Below are 15,272 nucleotides of genomic sequence, written 5' to 3'. Positions count from 1 at the left end.
TTACCTAAGTGGATTTCTATTCGTGAAAATGGATATCTGTACTTTAACTCATTGATCAGGTACATGATAAATAAAAATATGATTGCCTTTGTACAGCACAACTGGCAGTCATATATTCCATCCAGAAATAAAGTTAGCATGCATATACCATGCATTTTGTTAAGTAGCGAAGCTTCCTTTAAACACTCATTTACTTTTTCAAATCAGGACCAAGATTAACATTCATGAAGCAAACGGAAGAGGAATCAAGTGCATCCAAGCATATGTAAGTATTTGTACTCTATCAACTCTTTGGGGTTATAGTATCTTCCCAAATAGAAAGTTGAGCCACAGTTTCTGTAATTTTTTTTTTTTTTTTTTTTTTTTTTTTTTTTTTTTTTAGATAGAGTTTTACGCTGTCACCCAGGCTAGAGGCTGGAGGCTGGAGTGCAGTGGTGCAATCTCAGCTCATTGCAACTTCCATCTCCCGGGTTAAAGTTGTTCTCATGCCTCAGCCTCCCAAGTAGCTAGCAATACAGATGTGTGCCATCACACCTGGCTAATTTTTGCATTATTAGTGAAGATAGAATTTTGCCATGTTGGCCAGGTGAGTCTTGAACTTCTGACCTCAAGTGATCCACATGCTTCGGCTTCCCAAAGTGTGATTACATGTGTGAGACACCAGGCTCAGCCATGATTTTTTAGTCTGAATATTATGTTAACTCTGTAACACTCCAGAAATTACCACTTTGTAAATGTGCTACTTAGTTGCCTAATAGTAACACTAAAAGTAACATCTAAGGTGGTAATTCTCATCAAAGGCAATTTTGGCTCCCAGGGAACATTTGGATATGTCTGAAGACATTCTGGTTACAATTGGGGGTGCTACTTATATGTACTGGGTAAAGGCAACGGATGCTGCTAAATATCCTACATTGCACAAGGTACTCCTCACAGCAAAGAAATTTCCAGTTCAAGATGTCAATGATGCTGAGGCTGAGAAATCTTGATCTAAAAGTCTCAATTTAAAGGTCATTTAGTCCACTTAAATATGGACTTATTGTTGGTTCTGATCTACACATTTTTCTACAAGTACCTAATTTAGAAGCTGAACATTTGTTTTTATAGTTGGCAAAACTCACATTCAAACACAGAAAAAAAAAATTAGTGTCACCAAATTGGTAAATTAAATTGGTGATTTCTGGTAAAAAGTATCGTCATAACTGCTTTCCTAAAATAGATTGTAAAGGATTAGCACAGAAGTTATCTGAAAAGAACAGCCCTTCTTTGTCCTGAAGAAATAAATGTAGCAGGTGAAGAGAAATAAATTTCCATTATTTCATCATTGTAAGAGGAGACAGCCTCAATGGCATCCTCAAAACCTGGAATGACTGACACATACCACACAGTTTCAACCAAATTAAAGGAAACCGTCAGACACTAACAGGAATTGCCTTTCAAGAGACCAGAGAGAATTATTGTAAGTATGTTGTGGAAATTTTGATAAACCATAGCAAAACTTTTACTGCAGACTTAAGGCTGGAAAGTCAGAGACAGTGGGTGTGGAATATTCAGCATTATAGATTATCCATCATCCATCCCGACCTCCTTTTATGGACCTTCCTGTACTGCAGAGATAGAAAGCAAAGAAGCATGTTATTTGATTTCCTTGAAGCTAGGGACCTATGTGCGATTTAGATTTCTTTCATCCAATTTGTCCATGTAGATCTGAATTGGAAACTGAATTAAAATAAGAGAGAGAGAAGAAAGATGAAAGGCATGGAAGGGAAAGGAGGAAGAAACAAGGAAGAGGAAGAGAAATAAGGTAAGCAGAGGAATAAAAGAAGAAGGGGAGGAAAGAGGAGAGGAGAAGAAAAAAGAAAAGAGATACAAGAGGCAAGGTAGCCACTTGTCAAGCAAATGTGTAGTGACTCCAGAGCCAACAGTTCTGGTGTTGAGTGCTTGTTCTTTAGATTTCAGATTGCAGTTAAAGTAATGGAACCCTGTGGCTGCCAGTTGGTGCACCAGCTTTCTGAATCTCAATTTCTGGTATTGGCCAAGTGAAGTGTTGTCATGTTACTCAAAGTAGAAAAAATGTGGAAACAATGTAAATGTTCCTCAAAAGTAGATCCATTAGATAAAGCAGTGTGTAACCATATAATTTATTTAATTTTTTCGTTAAAATCCTGTAGATCTATGTTCATTGCCAAGGAAGGGTGTGATGGCTCAAATATTCAGGCATTCATTCACTTCATGCATATTTATTGAACACTGTCTGTGAACTTGGTAATGTACTAGATCTTGATGATGGCAAAATTGAAATATTTCCATTCATTATATAAATTTGTATTTAGAAATTCATGACATATATTAAAATAAAAATGTATAAAACTATGAATAAAAATAATCTTGCATTAAAGACATGTACTTGCATATTCATAGAAAAATATCTAGCCTATAGTGGTAATTTAATAAATGGAGACAGTGGAAATATCTGAACTGTATGAATAAAAGTTACTATTTTATATATTTATATACTGCCTAATTAATAATATTTTACATCATAATTTTATCATTTTTATAATCAGAGGAAATAAAACGTTTCAATTTTTAAAGCAAAATAATTTAGGCATATGTGGCATACTTATAAATCTTCTTTCTTCAGAATGTGCTTTTTCTTCTCAAGTGCAATTTGTCTAATATTGTAATGAATAGTCTTATTTTATATAAGATATATGTATCTCATCTTACATGTGTGTCATATTTTATAGTTATGTTTCTGATGGAATTAATCTGGTATGTCTTCTTAAGTTTCAATGGAAACACAAGGAATCATCAATTTAAATGCTAAGTATGTTGTAAAATGCCATTTCTTCCAAATAGTAATGATTTACTGAGTATTTACAATGTGCAGGACGTGATGCTAATTAATTAACCCTCACCACAACTAAACATATTAGATCCAAAAACTTAGCATCTCTTTACACAATAGGAAACTATCACCCAAGGAGAATAAATACCTTGTCCAGTCTATATGGTTAGAACATGATAGAACATAGATTTGAAAAGAGTATTAGAGAGGCAGTAAGTCCATGTCCAAGATACTGTATCTTTTTATTTATCTATTATTTTTTATTTAACTTGGTACTTTTGTCTTCATGAAGATTGTACTGTCTTTCATGTTATAAAAAAAGAAGGTAATAATTTCCTTAGAACATTGTAAATGTTAATCGTCTTAACATTTCAATTTAGAATTTTGTCTTCTCACAGAGTGAAGAGGCATAAATTCACAGTTTATATCTTTTAATGGGTTGGGTTTATAGCCTAAGCTTAGTGGGTTCTGTTTATGATAACATAGTAATTGGTAGTGAAATTCATAGCTGGACATGATGGCACACATGTGCAGAGCTGGGTTCTGAAGTCGCACCTACTGAGGAGGCTGAGGCCGGAGGATTGCTCAGGAGTTCGACTCTGCAGTGAGTTATGATCACAGCACTGCACTACATCCTGAGTGACAAGAAAGACAGGAAAGGAAAGGGAGAAAAGAAATTAAGATATTCTGCTGCCTGCGTTTCAAAGAGCCAGGCAAACATATCTGTTTTGCTTCATTTAGTTTTTCATCATTTCCTTCTTCCATAGAAAAACATGTTTTGAAACCTCTATTTAGCCTCTATTGAAACCTCTATTTAGGTGCAACACACACACACACACACACACACACACACTAGTACACAAATAAAGAGGTACATTGCAATAACTTCCAAAAGTTACTGTATAACTTTACCAATATCTTGATGTCCTTCAAAAGATTTCTTGTTAAGAACAATGAATAGGCTACATGAATCTAAAGAAGAATTTCACAAACATTCTGAAATTCTTCAAATTTGTCCTTTCTCTAATATCTAAGTAGACTTCTTGCTTCTAATTGTTTGTGCAGTTCTTATGAAGTCATTTCCTTTCAAGGAAAGTTAATGATTGAAAGTTACCATCCTATTAGCCAAGTGATTGATGTTAGATAATTGCATTGTGAAATATAGCAGCTACAAACAAGAGCCTTCTTGTTCTCACCAGCTTAACACTCTTTCCTAATAAAGAACCAGAATGTGAGTTCCCAAATGTTATTATTCACACTTTGTTTTACAACCAATACACTATAGAAGAGAGAACAAAGGTGTCACTGATATATGAAGAATGCTAGTGTTAAACATGAATGTGGTCATATTTTCCACTAAATTTGGAATAACATTAATATATATAGTTCAGCTCTAAGGCAAATGCAACCAGATAAACTTCAACCATAATATACAGAGAAGGGGAATTATTACGAATTTCACAATTAACAAGAAAATGCTTTTCAATACAATTGAAAAAGAAAGAGTTTGCTGATTTCTAGACCTCTTCAAGTTATTCAAAACCCCATATGTTAAACTAAGTATTGTACTAAGCATGTGAAATGCAAAACTTGAGTGATAGAATGTCTGCCCTGAAAGTGTAAATATGCAGTGCAACAAACAAGAGAGAGCCAGTGGAATAGGCTGTAGCCCTGTGTACAAATACTTTCCACAAACTGAGAGTAAAGGAATATCAGAATATCAATAAGGATAAATAGAATTCTGTCAAACTAAGAAGGAAAAATAGATAATTCCAAAAGAATAGATTGCATAAAAGAAGCAGACACAGTGAAACTACCTGGAGCATTCACACAATGCTTTAAAATCCAGTGTAGCTCACGTGGAGAGTGCATGGCAGCAAATGGTGGGAGACAAAACTAAAAGGAGGATTTGGGATACACTTTACTATTTAAATTACCAGCTCCATTTTAGAAAGATCATTCTGGCAGCAATTTGAGGAAGAAGTAAGAATAAAGATCAAGGATCATCATCAGGTCTGCCTAGGAGTCTAAGCGGGAGGTGAGAGAGCCTGAGCAAATACAGTGAAGGCTGAATGGGGAGCAGAAGAACCAGAAAGGTAACGTCAAAATCAAAGGTGCCCAACTTCATGGAGACATTTAAGAATGCAGGCAAACTTCAGCTTTAAAAAGTGTGTGATGCTATGAGAATTTGCATTTAATTCACTTAGCAACATCTCTATGAGATAGCACCATTCCTGACTTGTAGAAAATATGGTTGAAACCCAGACATCAAAGAGTTTATGACACAAAGAAGATTCAAATCTAAAACCAATAGCTATACTATTATTCTGATACTCTTTTCTAAAAACAAAATAGTTTTTTGTTATGTAGCCATACAAAATTCTAGGAGATGCTAGTTTTGCATTTGGGTGTATCTATCTATCTATCTATCTATCTATCTATCTATCTATCTATCTATCTATCTATCTATTTATCTATCTATACCTATATAACTATCTTCCTGTATCAATCCTGTAGAGTTTGAGAAATTGTTATCTCTTATTCACAAAATTTCTTTAAAGTAATAGAAATATAGAAAATAATAATAATACTGACAGTAGGACTTCTGATTGCTTCTCTTTCCAATTCAGTCCTATTGGCTCTATATGACTCCTTGCCAATCTAGACACCCATGTTCAGAAACTTCTGGAATGTCCTGACAAACATTCCATGTACTCTGGTTCCAGCATAAACTACTGCCACTCTAAACTAACATTACCAAAACTATACCCCTTCTTCTACTTCTCATGCTGCAGAGAGTTATTCTGAAGCAACACAATACAACTTAGATCAGGCCCACTAAAAACGTATGATATCTCATTTCAATTGTATCTTTGTTACAACTTGGAAATGCTTACACTCATCAATGTATCTAAAACATTTTTGAAGTTAGAATACAAAAAGCAGCATTTTAAAGTATTTTAAATTTAATAAGTATTTATTACATCATTTCTAAGGTTAATAATAAGCTTGCATTTTTCGACTATTTGCAAGTTGTCAAACAGTGTTTGATGTGCTTCACATGCATTATCCTATTTAATCCTCACAGCTGATGGCATACTGCTGTAAGGACTAAAGCATAAACACAAAGAAAAGAAACGCCTCTGACCCAGCCTCCCATACTGAAGCCATGACTGTAAGTAAGACTTCAAACAAGACACCCCAATAACTCAATAGATTCATTATTATTATTCTTAGTCTGCATCTGGAGCCACAGAGGTTTAGAGACATTAAACAAACATTTCAAGGTCACAGAGCTGATAGCTGTCAAAACCAAAACTTAAAATAGTTCTACTTGAACCTAAGGTTAATTGTTATTTATATTATATTATTATTATCTGATATTCAAGGTCCCCCAAATCCTTACCATAGTATAAAATAAAAAATAGGAACTAAAATTGGCTTCAATTTACTGTTGTAGTTGCTTAAATAAGAGATAAATATATCAAGATAAACACAAAGATATAGAAGATGATAATACAAGAGGTTTAAGAAAAGCATATTATTAATTAGAGAATGCACATATAATAATATTTATTTTTTAATTTAAAAGCCAATGGTCAGAATTGTCTACCTCTTCTTTCCTTTATCCAAGAAGTCCTTGAAATGACACAATGGGGTTTGCATGTTTTTAAAGTGTAAACTCATAATCTTGGGGAAAACCAGAGTTTCCCAGCAGCAGATTTTATATTTTAAGAAATTATTGGAAAATTAGGAGGTGGGTGTGGTATGTTTACTTGACATGAAAGATCAGAGGAAACTACAAATAAAGCCATATCAGAGAAGATTGTAGAAATACTCTCAAATGAGAGTTAATGCTCAAGAGCAAGAGAGTATCTGCAAGGACTTAACATCTTTACCACTGTTAAGATCTTTATTCTGAGAAGCTAGGCAGCATAGGCAGTCTTGATTCTCAACCTCCCTCAAACATTTTCTAAACAGAGTAAAGTATCTGCTTAGAGAGAGATCCTATTCAGTAACTAAGGATGAAGATTTACAGGAGCAAAGCTAACTCCAGACCACTGCAGGGACTACAGAGGCAGAAACACAAAGAAAAGAAATGCATCTGACTCAGGCTCCCATACTGAAGCAGTGACTCTAAGTAAGACTTCAGACAAGGTGCCGCAATAACTCTAGCCAGTTGGATAGAGAACTCCTGTAGTGGGAAGATAAACACTCTCCCTTATTTATAATCACTCAGAGTTTTTAGCCATAACAAGAACACAGGTTCAATAATAAGGAAATATCAATAATCAAATATATTTGGGAAGAAAAAACATTGAATGAATATATGTTTCAGAAAAGTAAAGGTTTCACATAAAGAAGAAGCCCTATACATGGGCCACATGAAAGTAATTGAGTTTAAAGAACTACATGTTCAATAGGCCCAACAGAAAGGAATATCTGACAGAAAGGAAAAGTTTCTTTCTTTAAAGAAATTAAAATAACATATTTTAAAGGGAAACAAAATCAACATGTTGAAGATTCGCTTAAACTGGAATTTCTGACTGAGATTTTCTATCTGAATGCTAAGCCAGTGGCAAAGTGATTGAATGAGAGAGAAATTAAGAAAAATGATGAGATGTATCTACAGGTTTCAAGATCCATATAAAATAAATTTATAAAATGAGAGTACAGAATAAATGGATAGAGAAAGATAAAGACATGGTTGAATAAATTTCCCTGAGTTGTAGGAAGACAGTCCTCAGATTGAAAGGGTTCACAGGTCTCTCATCAGAAAGAAAAAGAAAAAGAAATGAAAAAACAAAACCAAAAGTATTCAGTATATTTTAATGAGACAAATTTAGATGTATTTTTGTCATGTGTCAGATTCCAAAAATAAGTTGAGAGAAAAAAAAACACTAGAAAATCTTTGTCGTAAAGATTTTAAAAGCTGCTAAAAGATAACGCCTGCAAGGGAATTATTTAATTATTTTAAACTTAACAACCTAAACCAGGAAAAAACTAGTTGTCCAATATAAAGTTTGAACTATACCCCCAAAAATTCTGGTAAAATTCGTAGATGATAAACTGATGAAAACAGAAAAGAAATTCAAAAAGATATTGCAAGATACAAGACACATTTTGGGGACAAATAAAAACAAAATTATATCTAAATAACTGTTTCTAAAAATGTACATTTAATTAATCAAAAATATACAATAGTATTACAGACAAAACAATCTTGGGGGTAATTTATGGGAAGGAAAGAATAAAAAAGAGGAATATTAAACATAATTTAGCATATCAATGAAAATAACATTTAAGAAATAATGCTTTAAATGAAAAACGAGAAGTATTTTATGTTAATAAAAGTTTAAATCCACCGAAGAAATAGAAAAATAATGAGCATATTTTATATTAAAAGATTTAGCAATGAAATTTATAAAGCACAAAAATGTCAGAAGCACAAGAGAAAATTTAAAAATTTTATATAAATCCTAATTGACTTCAAAAAGCCTCTCACACAGAATAACAAACCAAGTATTAAATACATGAATAAAGAAAAATAGCATATGATTAACAAATATATTGGGCAACACAAGAAATCCCAATAAGTTTCAAAAACTTAAAAATCCTACATACCACGTTACTTAACAAAATGCAATAAATCCACAGTAAAATAACAAAAGGATAGTCCCAAAGTATTTTCACTTATAAATTCACTTATAATTACTTTTTTTAAAACAATAAGCTAACATAATTTAGAAATCAAAGGCAGATCGAATTTTACCCAATTTATAAAATATAGTCAAAGCTGTTCTCAGGTAAAATAAATAATAAGCCAAAATTAATAAAATTTAAAATAAAAGCATAGATTTGATCAATAAAATATTTTAAATACAACTTTATTTGGGCTAGCAAAGATAATTTAGAAAATTTAGTAAAGATATAAATATCAAATATTACTAGGAATGTGAATGAATAAATGAATGAGTTCAGTGGGCATAAAGTAATTATATATAAATACATTTTAAAAATCTAGATATAGTGCATTAATTCCTAGCAATATGTAAAGCATAAGAATTTATCTAGAAGTAGAAAACCTGACTAGACTAATACGTATAAAAGAAATTGAATAAGCCTTCAAAGATAAAGCCAGTACTTTTTATTAATATGATCTAGAAAAGAATACAGAATGTGCCTAATATTAAAAATGAGATTCGAGTCCTGATATGTCACACTAAAAATGCATTGTCTTAAACATTATACAAAATAATATGATATAATAACATCAAACACTTTAGAAAAATGTACTTCTAAAGTACATTTAAACCAGTATGAACTAAAATGGCTTGATATAAGATAAGAAATGAACAATTTTCCCACATATTGGCCAAATTTCATTAAAAAATACAATTAGAAGGTCCCTCAGAAAACTAAAAATAGAGTTACCATATGATGCAGCAATCCTACTCCTAGGTGAATACCCAAATGGAAGGAAATCAGTATATCAAAGAGATATCTGCACTCCCATGTTTGTTGCAGCACTGTTCATAGTAGCCAAACTTTGGAAGCAACCTCAGTGTCCATCAATAGATGAATGAATAAAGGAAATTTGGTACTTATAAACAATGGAGTTCTATTCAGCCATACAGAAGAATGAGATACGGTCATTTGCAACAACATGAATGGAACTGGAAGTCTTTCTACCAAGTGAAATAAACCAGGCACAGAAAGACAAACATCATATGTCCTCACATATTCGTGGCACCTAAAAGTAAAAAACAATTGAATCTATAGAGATAAAGAGCAGAAGGAAGGTTACCAGAGGCTGGGAAAGGTAATCGGGTGGGTGGGGAGGAAGTGGAGATGGTTAACAGGTACAAAATAATAGGCACAATGAATAAGACCTAGTATTTGATGGCACAACAGGGGCGATACAGCCAATAATAATTGTACATTTAAAAACAACTAAAAGATTACAACTGGATTGCTTATAACACAAAGGATAAATGCTTGAGGGGATGGACACTTCATTGCACATGGTGTGAATATTACACATTGTACACCTGCATCAAAACATCTCATGTATCCCATAAACATACACACCTAATATGTATTCACAAAAATTAAAATTAAAAATTAAAAAATTTATGTAATTAAAAGAAAACATTCAACTAAGCATAGTTAAAATGCCATAATACATAAGAATCAACTTAAAGAAGAATTTGAGGCATATATAATTTTTCAATCATCAGAGAAGGAGAAAAGGAAAAATATTGTTTATATCTACTGTTGATAGTGTGTGAAAAAATGAATATCATCACATAGTTTTGGTAAGAGTGTGAAATTGTCCATCTTTTTTGAAAGGGACTTAGTATTGTCTATGCAAATGAAAAATGCATACATTTTGCTTTGGCAGTTTAACTTCTGACTGTGTGTGTGTATATATGTGTGTAGAAAGAGATTCACAACAGCATGGATTATAATGAAATACATGGAAACAGAGTCTGTTCAATGAACTGTGATGCGTTATGATAACTAAAGACAGAGCTATAGACACAATATTAAATGAAAAAGAGCAAGTTTCTTAATACTAGATGTAGTATGATTCATTGATGTAAGTTCACATTGAGGTGCACTGAGCCCTCAGTTTATGCTTTATGATAAACATGTCTGTAGAAAGATTATCATTCTTGCTAGTTTAGTAAATATATCTGAAATATGTACTTTACCTTTGTTTCTAATGGTCACATGTAAAACTGAAGGATTTCAGATAATCCAAGTGGTTTTTTTTCAATTTATGTGCAAAGACTACTAGAAATTACATTCACTGAAATTAATTTCTAAGATATTTTTCCACTTTGGCTCTAACAGTAAAAGTTTGTCACTAGACTTATTCTATTACTCAGTATTTACTGACTATTATGAGCATACTAACATGATAAGCTCAGATTTTGTGCCAAACCTATGATGGACTTTCATTTGGTTGAATCACAAAATGAAACAAACACTTCTCTGATTTTAGTATGTGCTAATAAATCTCTAGATTGTTTTGCTCTCTGATCTTGTAATAAGCTGTTAATGTAGCAACTGAATATTTTGACTTTCTTCCGAGACAAAAGAGAAAACAAATAAATGATAGAAATTTTCTGCTTAACAGTGTTTTTATTGCTTTTCATTCAGTGTGTCATAAGATACATTTTGTGGAAAATGAAATTCTACAGAAATCGCTTCTCTTTATATCATATAAGTTAGATAATTCAAAAACTGCATTAACAAGTTACAAAAATTGTGAGCCTCTTTGATATTATCATAGTTTATAAATATACACTATATACAGTAGTTTATTCAAATTATTGTTTTATTGGGGATTTGGGATATAGTTGGATAGCTCAGAAGAGAGTCTGGGCAATTTGTAGGCATCAGATTTGAGAAAAACCTAGTGAAAGTTATTGTTAACAGGATAGAAATTCAATAGTTCCCCCTCTTCTGGGTATCTGGAAAATAAACTGACATCAGGAAACGTTGAAAACAATTCCATTTGTAGAATATAGCTGTCTGGTACCCCATTGTGTCGATATAGTCTACAACGATTTACAACATATAGTTTAAATGAGTGACTAAATAAATGTTTTCCTAAATTAATAAATAAACAAACTGATGACCAGGAACACAGAAGAAGAAATACCTTACCTTTGAGTACATATATATGCAATACAATAATTATTTAGAAAAATTCATTGCATTTAATACACGAAATAGGGTATTGAACATCAGGACTTCCTTGAGTCATATTAGTCTTCTCAGACACACAGGGTAGATTTCTAAACTTCTGTTTTCCTACCATTTCAACTAAAAAGTCATCCAGGAAATCTGTAATTTTAATCTTCCTGATGTGAATTGTATCTAATACAATGTTTTACAAATGTCTTGTGATACTGCCCTAATTCTGACCCTTTTCATTCTGTCTTCATGATTACAATAGTTTCTGATCTCATCTTCCCACTCTATTAATTTTCAAGTGTATCCTTTTCCTTACTAAGTAGTATATTCCTAGAAGGCAATGCCTATCATGTCACACCTGTCTTTAAGATCATCTCCTACCTCCACACAGTAACAATCTTACCATGGCAAACACAACTGCCATTATGTTGACATTAACTGACCTTTTGATGGTCTTTTTTTCTAAACAAGGTCCTCATGAAACCTGCATTAAAATTACAGTGGAAAAGAATCTACCGTGTCATTTTATTACTAACATTTTTCTAATCTCATATCTTTTTCCAACATTATCCATCATTTATTCATTAATTCAACATGAATGTGGTAACTGCACTAGGCCAGGCACTATATTTGGTATTAAAGACATTAAATATTAGGTTAGGTCTCTACTGTAAAATAAACATGATCAAATAAGAAAAACAAATAAACCAAAAATGTAATTCAATATGATTCTTGTATATTTTTTCCCTCCAAACTTAGTAAAATTTCTTATGCAATAAAAACTTTCTTGAAATTTTATGTTGAAATGAAACTCTCTTTTCCTTTTTCTGCTATACCATGTTATTTATCTCTCTATTAAGGTATCTATCTAATTCTCCTTTGCAATATACCTATTTCATTCATTTGTTAAGTGAATATTTCACAGTTTAGTGTTTCCTAGATGTTTCCTGTGTGCCCCCTACTGGCTCATCAATTCTTTTAGGATAAATCCTATGTCTTGTATTCATCATGTCTTGAAAAAGTATAATATTATATTTTCAGATTTAAAAAGTAAATAAATCATGTAAGTATACACTGGAAGATGACGTGATTATAAGAAGACTATTAGTCATAAAGGTATATATCTCTAATAAGAGTTAATTTGAAGTTAAGTTGCTTTGCAACAAATGCATGCCCAGAAAAACCCAGCGTTGCCCACACACTGCTCTAAGTAAGAATGCACCTAATGCATTATGCTTAATTTGAACTTCACAATTTAAGGGCCAAATTGAAACCAAAAAAATGTGTGTGCGAAGATATATAAATAGAATGATAAAGCTTTGGAATATTAGGATATGGGAGAAGACTTGGAAAGTTAGAGAAATGAAAAATGTTTATCTGTAGAAAAAGAAGTAGGATGGAGAGGGAATGAATTGCCATCTTTAAATTTCATATATCCAGACAGCAAATCTACAATGAATGCAAAATACATAATGAAAAGGTAGTCAGAATTTTATTTTAATCTGCTGAGTGTCATGTAAAGGCTAAACACTGAATAGGAATTCCTTAATTGCAATATTGAAGTAGAAGAAAGATATTGAACTAAATTATTTCTAAGACACTTTTCAAGTCAGAGTCTAGGATAATTTAAATATTTAGCTATAGCTTAATTTTCCATTGTCCTTTTATTTTAGGATTTCATTGTTTTTTATCTTGAAACCACCAGAAAGAGTGGTTTATAAGTAAATATATTTTTGTGTTATTGTGCTAAGTAATGTTTTCAAATATACATTAATGGAGCACAGATTTTTCAGAGGTAAAAAAGTTTTCTAATAAATTAATGAGTCATTAAAATGTATGAATGTCTACAAGGTGTTCATCAATTATATAATCAATCATAATCGAAGGTGCACTTTGGTTTCACATATAAGTTTCCTTCCTAATGTAAGTACTGGTCTAATTGTGAAGATGGGATATATCTAATATAGCTAAATAATAAATCCATGCACGATAGCAAATACTCTACATGTTTGATTTTTTTGCCATTTTCCCACTTTTAACAACAACATTTATCATATTTATATAATATCAAGAAAAGTAATATTTTAAAAACAGAATTACAAAACTCTACAAAATTTATTTTTGTATATGATGTGACATTAATGTGTTTGGTGGAGAGAATGAATAAGAAGACTTAAAGAATAAAGAAAAAACACAAGTAATGAGAGAAGCAACATGATAAAGACATCTGTAAAGGAAGAGTCCATGACACGTGTTCCAAAAATCAATGGAAGAAGCAATCCATTGAGGGACTCCAATAATTACCTTGGGCAACATAACCATGTTGAGTCTGAATTTTCTTATCTTTGTAGGCAAGACATTGGCACAGATTATCTGAAATGTCCCTTTGAACTCTAAACATATAATTTTACAAAATTATCTCTGCTTTCACCATCAAGTAAAATACATTTCAAATGCTTTGCAAAGAAGGCAGACTTTCCTCTTATGAAAGGAAAAATACATCGCTGTTATGGCTTTGGGGATATCTTGTCAACTGTGTATTCCAGTTTTGAGATTTTTTTTCTTAATAGCTTCTCCTTTATTTTAACAGTTATTAACGTTTCTGCTCCAAAAATCCCTGTGTTTCTAGAAAGCTAATCATTGTCAGACCTTCTTTTGTTGTTTGTTTTGTATTTAATTTTACTTTAAGTTCCAGGATACATGTACAGAATGTGTAGTTTTGTTACATAGGTATACACGTGCCATGGTGGTTCGCTGCACCCATCAACCCGTCATCTAGGTTGTAAGCGCCACATACATTGGGTATTTGTCCTAATGCTCTCCCGTCCCTTGCCTCCCATCCCACAACAGGCCCTGGTGTGTGATGTTTCCCTACCTATGTCCATGTGTTCTCATTGTTCAACTCCCACTTATGAGTGAGAACATGGCGATGTTTGGTTTTCTGTTCCTGTGTTAGTTTGCTGAGAATGGTGGCTCCCAGCTTCATCTATGTCCCTGCAAAGGATATTATCTCATTATTTTTTATGGCTGCATAATATTCCATGGTATAAAAGAAACTATCATCAGAGTGAACAGGAAATGTACAGAATGGGAGAAAAATTTCACCATCTACCCATCTGACAAAGGTCTAATCTGGAATCTACAAGGAACTTAAAAAAATTTACAAGAAAAAAACAACCCCATCAAAAAGTGAGAGAAGGATATAAACAGATGGTTATCAAAACAAAACATTTATGTGGGCACAAATATGTGAAAAAAAGCTCATCATCACTGGTCATTAGAGAAATGCAAATCAAAACCACAATGAGATACCATCTCATGCCAGTCAGAAAGGTGATTATTAAAGTCAGGAAACAATAGATGCTGGCAAAGCTATGGAGAAATAGGGATGCTTTTACATACTGGTGGGAGTGTAAATTAGTTCAACCACTGTGGAAAACAGTGTAGCAATTCCTCAAGGATCTAGAGCCAGAAATACCATTTGATCCAGCAATTCCATTACTGGGTATATACCCAAAGGATTATAAATCATTCTGCTGTAAAGACACATGCACACTTATGTTTGTTGCAGCACTGTTTACAATAGCAAAGACTTGGAAGCAACCCAAATGCCCATCAATGATAGAACAGTTTCGAGATTATACATTACCTTTATTTCTGGCCTTTCCATTGTTCACTTTTCAGTCATTTCATTGCTTATTAACAACAGAGA

General features: G+C 32.4%; 1 long non-coding RNA gene across 1 annotated transcript; it reads left to right on the top strand.

Moving 5' to 3' along the window:
• Positions 1–207: 207 nt before the first annotated feature.
• Positions 208–2,036, top strand: LOC126933207 (uncharacterized). The gene is made up of 3 exons (XR_007718459.1): positions 208–265; positions 1,706–1,804; positions 1,953–2,036. It is a non-coding gene; the product is annotated as an uncharacterized LOC126933207 (long non-coding RNA).
• Positions 2,037–15,272: the final 13,236 nt, after the last annotated feature.

The sequence above is a fragment of the Macaca thibetana genome, chromosome 12, assembly GCF_024542745.1.
Source record: "Macaca thibetana thibetana isolate TM-01 chromosome 12, ASM2454274v1, whole genome shotgun sequence".
Taxonomy (NCBI): Eukaryota; Metazoa; Chordata; class Mammalia; order Primates; family Cercopithecidae; genus Macaca; species Macaca thibetana.
Note: the sequence above shows the minus strand (reverse complement) of the source record. Positions and strands in the feature narration are given on the sequence as shown.